The sequence below is a fragment of the Furipterus horrens genome, unplaced genomic scaffold (genome assembly GCF_987537825.1).
Source record: "Furipterus horrens unplaced genomic scaffold, mFurHor1.1.pri manual_scaffold_6, whole genome shotgun sequence".
Taxonomy (NCBI): domain Eukaryota; kingdom Metazoa; phylum Chordata; class Mammalia; order Chiroptera; family Furipteridae; genus Furipterus; species Furipterus horrens.
In genome coordinates, this window is record NW_028327176.1 from 2,822,470 (window position 1) to 2,837,454 (window position 14,985).

Consider the following 14,985-nt stretch of genomic DNA (forward strand, 5'->3'; position numbering starts at 1 on the left):
AATTATGCTTCTTAGTCCCTGCACCATTTCCCCATTTCTCCCCCTCCCCCCTCCCAGCTGATAGCCCTCCAAATGATCCCCACACCTATGATTCTGTTCCTGTTCTGGTTTGCTTAGTTGGATTTTGTTCTTATTTTTTAGATTCAGTTGTTGATAGGTGTGTGTTTGTTGTCATTTTAGTGTTCATAATTTTGATCTTCTTTTTCTTAAGTAAGTCCCTTTGACATTTCATATAATAATGGCTTGGTGATGATGAACTCCTTTAGCTTTACCTTGTCCGGGAAGCACTTCATCTGCCCTTCCATCTAAATGATAGCTTTGCTGGATGGAGAAATCTTGGTTGTAGGTCCTTGCTTTTCATCACCTTGAATATTTCTTGCCAGTCCCTTCTTGCCTGCAAAGTTTCTTTTGAGAAATCAGCTGAGAGTCTTATAGGCACCCCTTTGTAGGCAACTCTCTGCTTTTCTCTTGCTGCTTTTAAGATTCTCTCTCTATTTTTCACCTTTGGCATTTTAATTATGATGTGTCTTGGTGTGGTCCTCCTTGGATCTAGCTTCTTTGACACTCCCTATGCTTCCTGGACTTGTATGTCTGTTTCCTTCACCAAATTTAGGAAGTTTTCCTTCATTAATTTCTCACATAAGTTTTCAATTTCTTGCTCTTCCTCTTCCCCTTCTGGTACCCCTATGGTTTGGCTATTGGCACATTTAAAGTTTCCCCAGAGGTTCCTAAGCCTCTCCTCATTTTTTTCAATTCTTATTTATTGTTCTGTACTGATTGACTATTTTTTCCTTCCTCGTGTTCCCAATCATTAATCTGAACCCCGGTTTTCTTTCCTTCACCATTGGTTTTGTGTGGATTTTTCTTCATTTCACTTAGCATAGCCTTCACTTCTTCCCTTATGTGTTTGCTGTACTCAAGCATATCTGTCAAGCCTGTGAGCATCTTTATCACCAGTGTTTTGAACTCTGCATCTGTTAGGTTGGCTATCTCCTCATTTGTTAGGTTGGTGATCTCCTTGTCATTTAGTTCTCCCACTGAAAACTTTTAGGCCATACTTTTCTGTCTCCTCATCCTGACAGGCTCCTGTGTTGTTTGCCTCTGTGTCTTAGGCAGAGCTGTTGCACCTGTGACGTTGTGTGCAGCGGAGCCTTAGGGGTTTGTCAGTACAGGGCGACCCGTTTCAACATGTTGTGGCACTGTATGTGGGGAGGGGTCTGAGAGGGAACAATGCCACCTGCCCAGCACTCGCCCCTTTTCCAGTCAGTTTTCCCACTTCCGTATGGGACTGGCGCCCCTCTAGATGCTGCCCTGGCCATCATTCCCAGTGTGGGTGGATCTGCGGACGTTCTAGGACTGGGGGGGCCCTTTACACAAGCAGACTCTGCTGAGAGACCAGTAGTTTCTTCCTCTGCCCCAAACCCCACTGGTCTGCACAGTCAGAAGCAATGAGGCTTCATTGTCCCTGGCACTGGGACCATGAGCTGCTTGGTCTGGTCTGGTGTTGGGAGCGCTCCCAAGATGACCCTCCCTACTTTTTAAAATGTGTGACCACGCTTTCTGCTGGCGTGCCACTATCACCGCTACCACACCGTGTTGTCTCCACCCCAGCTGTGCCCCTCCTACCCATCTGGGTGAGTATTTCTTCTTTATATCTTTGTTTGTTGTACTTCCATGCAGCTCGATTTTCTGGAACTTCTGGTTGTCTCTAGTTCTGAGTTAGTTGTATCCCTTCTTAGTTGTGGAGGGAGACGTAGCATGTCTGTCTGGGTTTCCATCTTGGCTGGAAATCCTCACATTTTTTTTTTATTGAGGAATAATTGACATGTAGCATTGTTATTACTTTCAGGTGTACAACATAATGATTTGATATGTGTGTACATTATGAAATGATTGCCACAATAAGTCTAGTTAACTCCTGTCACCACACACCGTTACGACAGAGCACGCTCACACGGTGGCATGCCACTCTGCATCACCGTGTTCTCTGTCATGGGACTGCGGTGATAGGCGGGTGGGTGGCGGGAATGTGACAAGCACCGCTGGTGAGGATATCCGTGGGACATCCACGAGGTCCACACTGGCTGGGACCCCTCCCCGAGTCTCTCTAACAACAGGTGTAACAGAAATCCTTCCGCGAGCACGCCCGGGGGGCAGTGTTTCAGCCAGATGGGCCTGTATTCCTTACCTCCCACACAGGGGAAGGCTCTGGGGAACTAGTAAGTTCAGACAAAACTCCCAGGAGAACCATTAAGGCAGATGGTGACCCACTAATAACCACAATAGCTGCCAGTCCCCAAGCGGTTACCACGAGACAGAGACCAGGCTACACGCTCACACACCTCGTCTCTGCGGCCACATCATGGACTCAGCCAAGACAGACAAACCCCTCACCCGTCTTCACGAGGGAGGGTCACGACAGACAAGGGGGGGCTTCCCAGCGGGTGCCACTCCTGGGCCTGGCCCTTCCCAGACCTGCCTGTCCTCCAGCCCCGCCCTGAAAGCCTGCAGCTCAGCTCAGCTCAGCCTGGGGTCTCGCTCTTTGCCCTGATGACAGTCCTGGAGGTAGGCAGAGGGTCCCGGCTGCAGCACTGTGACCGCACCAGCCAGCCCACTGCCAGCTTTCTCCAAATCCAGGATCCGTCCCGCAAGCTGGCCCTGATGGCACTTCCCGGCTCCATGTCTGGCTGTTGGCAGCCATCTGTCCTGCTGGCTCTGCTCTGTGCCTGGGGCCATCCCAGCCCCCGTCTGGAAGGCCCGCTCACCACCCGCAGTGCATGGACTCGGGGACAGGGCCTGCAGGGACCTGGCGGAGCTGGGCCCATGGCTGAGGGAGTGGAGCACTGGCCTGCACCCAGAGAGATGGAAAGCACAGTTGTCCTGGGCCTGCAGAGGGGTCTTTCAGCAGAAGGAGCCCCCCCCGAACCTGCCAATCATGCAACACAGGCATCCACCAGCCACGCCGGGAGGAAGACCGAATTCCCTTTCTGCTCACCCAGAGGAAAGTCACACGGCGAAACGACTGTCATATGGCAGAGAATATAGAGTCAAGAAATCTGGGAGAAAGGCGTATCATAGAGACGCGTCAGGCAGCTGATGATAGCATGCTGTTTTCCTGGATTTCGTCATCATTGTCATACTTACCTTTATTCTTTTTTAGATTTATGATTTGTTGTGATTTTCCCCCATTCTAAATAAATCTCACCTTTCATATCCAATTTTGTACTCTCTTTTTTAAAGACCGCACGGAAAACTCCATCGGCTTTAGACCCCACAGAACCTGGCTCCGCCCTGGCTTTGGGAACGCTGGCCTGGCAGGAATAAATGCCCACTTCCCGCCCTGAGGCCTGCACATCAGGCCCTTATCCATCTACAGAGACGCGTGAAGCCCTGGAAGGGGAAATCACGCGTGACTGTTTTGGTTAACACTTATGGGGTTTCGCCTCACAGGGTTACCGAGGCATGAGGTGCCAGTCCCATGGCGGAATGTTCCCTCATCCCCTACTTAAAACAGAGACCACGCCAAGCCCCCAGGGGTGTCAGACTCGCCAGAGGAGTGGGTACAGCTACACTGAGGAATGAATGAACTATCTCTGGCAGAGGAGCTGGTCAACTGGGAGGGGACTGATTTTACCAGTGGTCTCCGTGGGCATGGCAGCCAGTGGCCCGCAGGTGCCCACTGTCCCCTGGGAGGAAGCCTCCTGGGGACCTGCCCAAGGCTGTGGGAGCCCGCCTGTGGGCCTCCTGATGTGAAAACTCCCTGCATGAGCTCCCACGTGCACGTGGCCGTGGCCTGAGTGGGCAGGCAGCTGCCAGGCCGCATTTGAAGGGGGCCTCGAGGCCGCTGTGCTTCCGGCAGCGCCCCACAGGGATGGCCCAATGCTCTGGCTGGGATTCGGGGCCCGTCATGTGAGCCACAGGGGTCCACTGTCCCCAGCTACCCATCAGGAGTGACCAGCCATCTCCCCTGTCCGCCCCACCTTGCTCAGGCTCGCACGCAGGGCAGGGGGAAGCAGGCAGTTCCCGCTGGGTCTCCCCTCCCCCAGCGCCTGGCAGGTCAGGACTTCTCCGTCCTCCCCGTCTGGGGCACAGCAGTGAGAGGCCGTCACGGGATGACGAGAGGGTCCCCTAGGAAGACTTGGGAGCCCAGGACGGACGCCAAGTACCCAGGTGCCTCAGAGGGGGCCCAATGGGTGTCACACTGAAGACGGGAACACTGACATGGGAAGGGGCCACCCCTCCTGCGCCTGAGCTGCCCACGTGGAAGGGTGACTGGCCACCCCTTTTTACACCGACCTCTCCCCAAATGGCCTCTGTCTGGCTCTCTGCTGCCTTAGCACAATGACCGTCGCCCAGGGAAGCTGGAAACCTCTCATGACTTAAGAAACCCTCATCGCTCCTCACACAGGAGGTAGAGGAGAACCTCTGCATATTTCCAGCCACGGCCCTCGTATGGTTTTGAAACATCGTGAGATGTTTGGAAGATCTGTTTAAAAGAAGAAGCACTGAGTAGCAGCATGCACTCCCCAGACACTCGGAAATCAATCACGTACCACCCCCTCCCCCACCCCAGGTCGCCTGCCGCAGGACGGCGAGCCACGCATGCGTGGGCCGCTTGGCGCTTTCGGTCCCAATGTCCCGTTCGCAGCTTCTGGGTGTGGGGAGGTAAGAAGACCGAAAACCAGAAACCTGGGCCCTGCTTCTGAGTTTGGCACCCGGGGAACCCACAGCTTACAGACTTTGCGTATTTTAAAATTCTCCCTCTCAGAAACAAAAAACCACCGGTTTTTCTGTTGGGTCAGCGAGGCCGCAGATCACTTAACAGAATCATCTGTCACCTTGGACACATCACCTTTTCTCAATTTGTGTCGAGAAGATCAGGCTGTTAGGACGTAGCTCTAAAGCTCCTAGAGACTAAAAACCTCCTCCTTATCTCCGAGACAGACATCAGATCACAAGCCACGGTTATGTTCCCGTCTGCTGCCCAGCATTCGGAAGGAGATGCGGGAACGGAAAGCGTAGGCGGCGGGCGGGTTCTTCCACACACTCTGGAGCAGTTTGCTGTCAAGTGCCCCCTCCCTCATGCCCATGATCATGTCTGAAGAGTAAAGAGGGTTTGGTTCGGTTTTACATTTGCGTCGGGGAAATGAAGCTTGCCCAAGCGTCTTCTTCCCAAACCCTGGTATTCACCTGCATCGCTGAGACACCCTTCCCCAATTCTTCTTCTAGAGAACACGTCACCCACAAATTAGTCAAGAGTCCTTTCCCGTTTCCTGTTCCCCAGAGCTCTGGGGAATCTTTCTGTCGCCCTGGCCATGTCTCTCACCACGGGCCCTGTCCCCTGGGAGGCCCCGAGCTCTCGGAGGCCACAGGCTGCATTGCCCTGAGTCACAACACTCTCAGCACCAGGGGCAAAGGCTCTGTAAATGGGGGGGGGGGGGGGGGGGGGGCGATGAACGCGCAGTCCCAGGGGCTCCCCGGCTTTCCCTCTGCCCAGCTCAGCCTCGCTGCCCGCTGGGGTCTGCACAGCTCGGTCTCCACTCGGCGAGGCTCTGCCGGGGTTCCCCTCAGGTAAACCAGCTGGGGTCTCCCTGCCAGCGGTTACGACAACCTAGAAATCACTGGTGATCCGAGGTCACCCCGGTCCACATCACCCCCCCCTTCGCAGATGCATATGAGGCTCCAAAATGCATCAGACACCGAACATGTGCATTCAGTTAAAAGATTTCTTCCTTTCAGAGCCAAAAGGGGAAAAATCTCCAAGACCGCCCAAGCCTACAGCCACGGCCGGGCCGTGACGGGCCGCGACAAACTTTACTGTCACTGCACTGGGAGGAATTCCCTTCTGTCTCTGACAGAACGAACCACAAAGCCAGCCCGAAACCCTAAGGTGCAGGCACATGCAAATGTGCACTAGGGAGCTTGCCCCGCCTGGGAAAGCGGCCCCCCAACCAGATGGTTGCTCTGTGATTGGTGAACCGTGAGTCTGGACAGTTTCACAAGACGCAGGCCGGAGCCTAGAAGGTGCTGGCTGGGCCCAGTCACCCCGGCCGCCCGCCGCCTGTGGCCCTCCGCGCCCTCTGCCTCTCTTCCCACCTGTCACTGTCGGGGCACTTTGCTCAATCATTTCAATACCAACAGGAAGCCTAGGAGAAGCAGAGAGAGATGATATCATCACCCCCTTTTTTTCTGGGGGTATTTATGATAAAAGGCTTAAGGGGAAAAAGGCTACATTTCAAAGCTGAAACAAGAGTTTTGAATAACCCAGCATCCTGATTCTTCAGCGATGGCTCTCCCTCTTGCCAGAAAATACCTGAATCAAGCCACCAAGTTCACCCCAGACTATTATTTCCCAACAAAGCCCTACATACAGGGGGTTTCCCTCTCTTGGAGTTAGGCAAGGTCTATGCACGTGACACCCCTCTGGGCTGAGACCACAGTGATTGATGCCCCATGTGTGAGTCCGTAGAAACTCTGGGGGCTGGCTGCACGCTCCCATGCGGACTCTGCCCCCTCAGCCACGTGGGGCCGACAAGAATCAGCTCGTCTTGTCCCTCCCCCGTCACGATGGCATTTAGAGCTGCAAAAAGGGCAACGCTATTGTCAGCAATGTTGTAACAACTCTATACAGCGCCGGTGGGTGCCGGGAACATCAGGGGGGCCGCTCTGTAAAGTACATACTTGTCTAACCGCTATGCTGTGCGCCTGAAACTAACACAAAATAATGTGCAACGTCCACTGTGACTGAAAAATAAAAGTTTTAAAAATTTTAATGGTGATGATAATCAGGATAGCCCAAGATTTTTACTAACAAAGAAACTCAGAGAGCCCAGGCCTCACGTAACACGAGAACCGGTGACCTTCCTCGGTTTCCAGTTCCAAGGCCCATCAGGCCGTCCCCCCATGACCTGGAGGCCCCCCAGCATCTCTCTCTGGTCTCTGCCCCCCACTTTGGAAATTAACCATTTTGATTACACAGTTATTGATTTAAAGTTTGGACACCAAATCAGTTATCACCATCATTAATATATCCTCCCAGCTCTCCGTCATCCCTTTGCAGAACTTGGCACCAGGCAAGTGTCTGCAAATACTGTGTGAGACCTTGAAATGGACCAAAAATAAGCTTATTGTGTGTTTGAGGCTCTGAGCTATGTCACAAGCGTGGTAAGAATAGAAATGGGTGTAAAAACTAACCATTATGTGAATGATTTTTTTTCACGGAAAGAAAAATCGTGTTTGTGGTGATGCGACTGATTATCGCCCTGTGGATTTTGACCATCTTTGCATCTATTCGTACATTTTCTTCAGCATGCCGATTGCCTCTCTGTGCGTTTTGGATACTCCTGTGAGCGAGTCGTAACATCTTATTGGTTCCTGCATTAACTAATGAGCTGAATGAAATCTTTGATAGGCATTCATTTGTATTATTCTAAGGGTCATGATTTTAACCCTTTTAAGAATTATACTTTAAACAGACACTGGGGGTGCCCACGGCAGTTTTCACTTCCACGAGACCCAGGGCCCACCTCCACGGAGACCTGGTGGTTGCTGGAAGGGCCCCGAGGCCGGAGGCTGCCGGTCAGGGCCCGGCCGCACCTGCAGGGAAGGCCAGCCAAGGAGCCGCACACAGACCGCGCCAGAACGAACCCGGCCGAGGGCAAGAAACTCTTGCCGAAACCAGCCCCCTCTGCAGACAGACTCAGGGCCCAGCTTGGTATTGAGTTCCCTTTTGTTTCTTTGTTTTTTAATATTTTATTTATTTGTTTTTAGAGAGAGGGGAAGCGGGGGAGAAAGAGAGGGAGAGAAACACCCATGTGTGGTTGCCTCTTGTGTGCCCCCAACCGGGGACCCGGCCCACAACCCAGGCCTGTGCCCTGACTGGGAATCAAACCAGCGACCCTTTGGGTCACAGGCCGGCACTCAGGCCACTGAGCCCCACCAGCCAGGGCCCCTTGGTTTTTCTAAGTGTCATCCCGATGGTCTCTGTCCTCAACTCCTAGGAAACAGGAAGGGTTAGGGGGGACTACGTTGGTTCACTCCAGCAGCCGTTTTCTTTTTTGTCTCTAGTTGATTTCAGAGAGGGATGGGAAGGGACAAAGAGAAAGAGAGGGAGAGAAACGTCAGTTTGGGGTTCCACTCATTCATGCATCATTGATCGGTTCTTGTACGAACCCCGACCAGGGATCGAGCCCGCAACCTCGGCCTATCAGGATGATGCTCTAACCCCCTGAGCTACCTGGCCAGGCTCACGTCATCTTTAATACCAAAAGGACCCAGACTCTCAGAGGACTGCAGAGCTCAACGGGGTAACTGCAATAATTCACACGAGCGCAGGGCCTTTTGTTCACAATCGTCCTTGGGTTTCTGTCTAAAGGGCAAGCCGACTATTTTTAGCATGTGTATCTTGTCCTAAATCTATGGGGTATGATAGGGAGCGGCAGATATCAGTCCTTCATCAGGAGAAACGTCCTTGGGACGCTGAACAAGGAAAGGAAGCGCCGAAGAAACCTGGGCCAGGGCCTAAGATGGGGCGGCAGGAAGGAAGGAATCCCTGAGAGGGAAGGGGCGCCACGCAGGACCATAAGTAAAAACGAGCGGTCGGGAAGTACGGAATTGGATCCCTGTACACCCCCCAAGTCCAAGCAAGGGTCCAGATCCCAGCCCTTCCACCGAACATTCACAGAGGAAGAAGTGATAGGAACTTCATTCTTCTAAATAAATCTGAGACAGCTTCAGCTGTTGGTCTTAGGTTTTTTAAATAAATAACCAGTGTCGCGCAGCGCAGATCGTCAGTCCTCGCTGGGGAAGGAGAGGGCAGCAGAGTGGGTCGAGGCTCTGAAAACTTCGGGTCACCTGTCACAGGCAGAGTATCTGCCATTGGTTCCCTCTCTCCTTCCTTCCTTTTGCTCTGTGTGGCTGGCGCTCGGGGGGGGGGGGGGGGGGGGGGCGCAGGGGCGACCAGGCCCGGCAGCCACGTGGAAGTGTGGATGGTGACCGTCCCCCCGGCTCCTTCACAGTGGCAGAAGCTGCTGAAGCAGCTGAGACACTACAAATAGTATTTCCCGGCTATTTTTTCTCATTCAATTTTTTAAATCTCTCTTCAAGTCCAGGTGGAACCTAAAACTGAGGCAGGTTTAGAAACGGCTCAGGGACACGGCCAGGACTGGGTCACCGGGCTCGATTCCTGTTGGTGGAGAGGACATGACCGCCACACCAGAGCCTCGGCTGGAGTCTACCAAGTTCATGGCTCTCGCTCACCTGCAGGGGTGGGGGAACTTGTGAATTCCCCTTTTACAGATGAGAAAACTGAGGCTGACGGGGATGAATGGCAGCCCCGAGACACCCGCCTTGGGAGTGGCGGGCGGGGACCCAGCAGAGTCAGGTCTCCCATCCGTAGACGGTCCACGAGCAGAGGGTGTTCAGCAAGTGGGGGGCTGGGCGCTGGGGGCTGAACTCTAGGGAGTTCTGGGGCGAGGGGACGGGCGTGGAAGGGTGCACAGCTGTCCAGGACATGGGGACACGGGGTGGGTGCGCCCAGGGAGTCACCGTGAGTCAGTAACTCACAGCCCCATTCGGCTCCCCTCTCCAGACCCCTGCGGAGGTGGAGCACCAGGGAAAGCTGGCTTGCTTTCTGCAGAACGGACCACAGGTCGGTTTTGCCTTCACGGTTTGCAAACAGTAGATCAAGGTCCCCCCGTAGAGTCCAAGATGGGGTGGCTCAGAGGTCCCCCGACAACCGCCATCAGTGACGTCCCCGAGGCCCGGACATGCAGGCACAACAGGAAGAGGCAGCCTGGCCCTAACGTGGCAGCTGCGCCTGCCTGCCACCCACCCCCATGCCGAAGACAGCCCTCCGCCCCTCTCACTGCAGCATGAGGTCTGGGAGGGGCAGGGGCCGTGTGGACCCTTCGTGGGGCGAGGCCGACTCTGTGGTCAGCCCTAAAATGGGGCCTTTTATAAGCCAAGCATTAAAGTGGAGATGTGGACATGTCCCAGGACTGGCCGGTGTGTCCTCTGCGGCCAGGAGCCCCAAGGGGCAGGACCGCGTCACGTGCTCCTTTGAATCTCTGTGACCGCTGGGCCTGTATTTGACACTCCATAAATACTTGCTGATTTTTTTAAATTTATTTGAGAAGACGGAAATTCACATTGCCCAGGCAAGGAGGCTCCCCTTTAAAGAGGCTGAACTTGTAAACGTGTTGACCAGAGCTGATGGAAGGTCACCGTGCATGCAGCCAGCAGGGCCGCTGCTCGAAAGGAGCAGAGCGCAACCGGCGGGTCATCTGCAGAAGCTGTTCCCGGCACCAGCACCCAGCAGCCAGCACCACCACCCAGTACCCAGCACCTAACACCCAGCACCCAGCAGCCAGCACCACCATCCAGTACCCAGCACCTAGCACCCAGCACCAAGCACCAGCACCCAGCAGCCAGCACCAGCCCCCAGCAGCCAGCACCACCACCCACCACCCAGCACCAGCACCCAGCACCACCACCCAGTACCCAGCACCCAGCAGCCAGCACCACCACCCAGTACCCAGCACCTAGCACCCAGCAGCCAGCACCACCACCCAGTACCCAGCACCTAGTACCCAGCACCCAGCAGCCAGCACCACCACCCACCACTGAGCAGCCAGCACCACCACCCTGCACCACCATCTAGCACCCAGCACCCAGCACCACCACCCACCACCCAGCACCAGCACCACCACCCAGCACCAGCACCTAGCACCCAGCACCAAGCACCAGCACCCAGCAGCCAGCACCAGCCCCCAGCACCCAGCACCGCAGGTCCCCAAGTTGCTGCTTTGTGCCCTGGGTGCAGGGCAACTGTGAGGGGTGCCAGCAGGCAGCGGGGGGCAGGGGGCAGAGGGCCACCAGGAAGCTGAGGGCGCTGCGGCGGCCGCCCCGGGCCTTTCCGCTCAGATGCGCACGTCTGCCTTCACGCAGCCGAGACTGGACACAGAGAAGCTCACCTCAGGGCTTGGCACCGGGCTCAGGGGCGTCCCCTCAAGTCAGTGCCGAAATCAGATGAGAAGGAAGGTGCCCCGGGGAACTGTCCCTGGGAGAGGTGACTAGCCTCACGCCTAAGACATGGCTGGTGCTAAGGCAAAGACTGCAGGGAAGGGAGGGAAAACCTGCGGGGCGCGCAGCGGGGCACAGAGAGGGCACCCGTGCCGCCCGACAGCTCAGTCACAGGCCGCAGACGAGTGCCCACCGGGGGCCACAACCCCAGCGGGCGGTCCCACCCGGGCCCGGGCTGCCGAGGCCACCCCGCGGGACCCAAAGCGCCTTCACCATTTTGAGCTTCATCTTTCGGGGGGGCCACATCCAATGATCCACCCAAGGTGTTATTGCGATGGGTACCACTCGGGGTTCGAAAGACCAAGCTCCCCCTCTGCCCTACCTTGTGTGTGACTTGGGACAAGTCACGTCGCCTCTCTCGCCCTCAGTTTCCCCGTCCGTCCCGTGAGCCCTCGCATGTGACATCTGTACAGCTCCCATCAGCCACAGCGCCTCTTGCTCCGTGGAGGGTCCTGGCATTCCTAGAGCCCAAGCAGCTGCCCAAGGGCCACGTGGGGTTATGTGTCTGTGTCCACGCGACGGGCTCACGGGCTGCCCAGGTGCTTGGCTAAACATGATTTCCAAGTGTCTGTGCGGGTGTTTCCAGATGAGATTTGAGTCCGTGGACTCACTGAACGGGTGGCCTCCCCAGTGTGGACGGGCCTTGTCCAGTCCCCGGAGCGCCCGAGAGAAGCAGGCGGCAGAGGGGGGCCATTGGCCCTTTCTCCCAGACTGCTGAGCGGGGGCGGGGGCCTGCTCCTGCCCTCAGCTCTCCTGCTGCTTACGCCGGCTCCCGTGTCCCCAGCTGGCAGCAGCGGGTCGGGGACTGCTCAGCCCCCGCAGCAGCGTCAGCCACATTCTCATAAGCAGTGTGTTCACAGATATACATCCAATGTCCTATGGGCCCTGCTTCTCTGCAGGGCCCTGACCAACGCACCCATCATGAACTTCATGGCCCAGGGGACCCTGGGAGGGGGTTGCTAATGTCCTTTCGCATGAGAGTCTGGGGACGCTTGAAGAACTCTGCCCTGTAGCTGCAGAGACGAGGCTGTAGGGCCTGACCCTCCCCCTCCTTTCCCTTCCCCACTCCTGTCACATCTCCCTGGTCATTCCCTGCTGTCACCTGCTGTCACCCTACAGCAGGTCCTCCAAGACTTGCACACCCACCGAGTGCTCCACATCCATAACGTAACACAGAGAATTAACCCAGAACTGAGCTACAAGCTCAAGGACTCCCCTCATGACCCAGATGGGACAGGCTCTTTACCCTAATTTAGAGAAGGAGGAAGAAAGGCAAGGCCTGCGATTCTGCACCCGAGGGTGCGGGAGCCTTATTTCATGAGCTGCCCCACCGGGGGGGTCTAAAGCCCCTGTTCCCAGGTAAACGGCTTCTCCAATAAAAAAGGAATATTCATCTCATCCTCTTGGAGAAGTATGCGCCCTCCTTCACCGCGTCCCATCAGAGGAGTTCGTCCACTCTTGTTATGGTTCATCTGTGGTAAAAAACAAAGCGGTCATTCCACACGTGTCCTGCAAAAGTGTGGGACCGAGCAGGGAATGGAGATGCCCTTTGTCCTGACACAGGAGCACCAAGGGAAAGGAACTCTGAGTCCCCAAAGCCCGGCATCCGGCTGGCCACCACGCAGGCCGGTGTCCACGCAGGCTGGCCCCCACACAGGCTGGCATCAGTGTGGCCAGAGGCTGCAGACAGATACAGTCTATGAGCCACCGTGGGACTTCCACTGTCTGCTGCCCTAAACCTCTCCTGCTATGGCTTCCCAAAGAAGTTACAGCATCTCTGTAAAACCGTTTGGCTTTAAGGAAGCTGTTAAATGTGTTTGCTGACGTCAGCTAGAGCGCTGAGGATTTCAGCAGTGTGGGGGACACACGCCGCAGCCAGCTTGAGACAGGACGAGAAGCTCACTCTGCAGGCGTCACCAGCCCCTAGAGGAGCTTGCATGTTGGGGAGACGGGGTGCCCCGGGGGTAGCAGTGTTCATTTAGACCTCCTTTTTTGCACAAAGGGCATTAAGTCTCTTTATAAATAGTAACAAAAGTCCGTCACAAAGCGTGAGCACCAACGGGGGCAGCTGGCGGCTCACGCCCCAGACGGGACCTCTCTCCTTCCGACAAGCTTCCTGGAGAATTAGAACGCGTTCCCTTTCTAGTTAGGTTTCTCCGTGGGGCGGCGTGTCAGTGGCCCCCGTGGTGCGCAGACGCTGACTCCTTGTTTCCCCTCCTGTGAGCTGTATCTGCAGCCTCACGGCCGCCCCAGTTCCTGCAGCTGCTGGGTTATAAAAGCGGACGGAATACGAGCCCGTACACACTCACTTCTCCAAGTGACTTTATTCAGCGCGGCGGTCTGGGCCCTTGCCCAGTGGCAATTTCACGTGTCTCACTTGGTCCTCGTTGGGCTGTCCTCCACGTCTCTGCTGACCGTTCTCAGCTCCAGGGCAGCCTGAGACGCTGAGGAGCTCGGCCAAGGCCAGCTCCAGGCTCTCGTTCTCTTAATGACTGCTCCACGCAGCGGAATGATCATTAAAAATGTATATGTCATCAAATTTGCTGTCATCTAAATAGCTCCTAAATAGCAAGGAGGGCGGACTTTTGGTAGCAGAAGCAATGGATGGAGGAATGGCGTCCGCTCTCCGCTGCCCTCCTCTGATACCTGATATACTCGTACCACCTGCAGAATGGACGAACGGGCTGCCTAGGGAGACTTGCACCCACTCGTACCGCCTCTCTTCTCATAAAGGGACGCGTCTCTACTTTCCAGCACGAGAAGGGCGCTCCCCGGCGGCGTCCCTGCGTTCGCAGCGTCTAGTGTGTGCTGGGAAATGAGGGCCCCCCCCCCCCGCCTTCAGGGCAGGCAGCCCCGCGCCCCATAGGCTTGGCCTGACCACCATGAAGGCTTTAGGTGATGCTGGCAGCTCCCCGGCCTCTCTCGCCTCCTCCTCTCTTTCCAGCCCCCGGGGACTAAGCAGGCAGCCGATCTCCCCCAGAGCCATTTCTTCATCAATGAGGCTGGTGCGAGGACTTAGGGGCACAACCCAAATGCAGCCCCCAGCTCAGTGTCTGTCCCGCCCACCAGCCACCACCGTCCCCTGACGCTGCCCGTCCTGATGACAGTCTGCGGAGCCCTTACCTCCCTAGACCAGAGCCTTCCTGTCATCCTTGTTCCGTGTGCTTCACCCATCTCAGGACCAAGGCCCCTCATCTATGAACTTGGGGTTTGATTCAACTTGTGACGCAACGGGAGTGGAATCCGAGCAAGCCCAGGGCCCACTGCTCCCAGGTCACAAAGAGGCGGAGTCACCATAATCCACTCCTGACGTGCCAAGAAGCAGCTCTTCCCTCCACCCCAAGAAAATAAGGTCCATCACAGAAGAACATCCAGAGGAACACTCCCTCCCCAAAGGCCACTTGGGCAAATAAGCTCATACAAGAATCTGAACCCAAATTGTCATTTTCTTAAAGGCAACGCGTCTACTACTAAAAATGCAATATCTCAGGCAGTCAGAGAAAAGATTTGGGCCAAGGGGTCGTGCAAAGCTTCATCGCAATTCCTGAGGACGAAGCAGGGAGGAGTCAGGGGCGCATTTCTGGGGAGCAGGAAGGGCAGAGGCTGCTTTGCTCCCTACAGAGCCATAGTCCCCATGAACCCACTCATCACAAGACCCCTCCTATTACATAGCCGGGAGGCCCAGACTCACACGTGCAAGGTGGGGGGCTGGGAGGGAGAGGGGAGAGAAGGTCAGGGGCTACCCTTGCAGAGAAGGGAGGAAGGAGGGTGGAGGAAGCCCCCCGGAATGCTGTCCCCAACCCTGTGCAGAGTGCACTGTACAGCGGCCCCCAAGCCAGCCCCCCGCCCCACTTGCACCTCACGGCCCTTCCAGCTCACTCCGCAGGAGCCTAATTAGGTGTA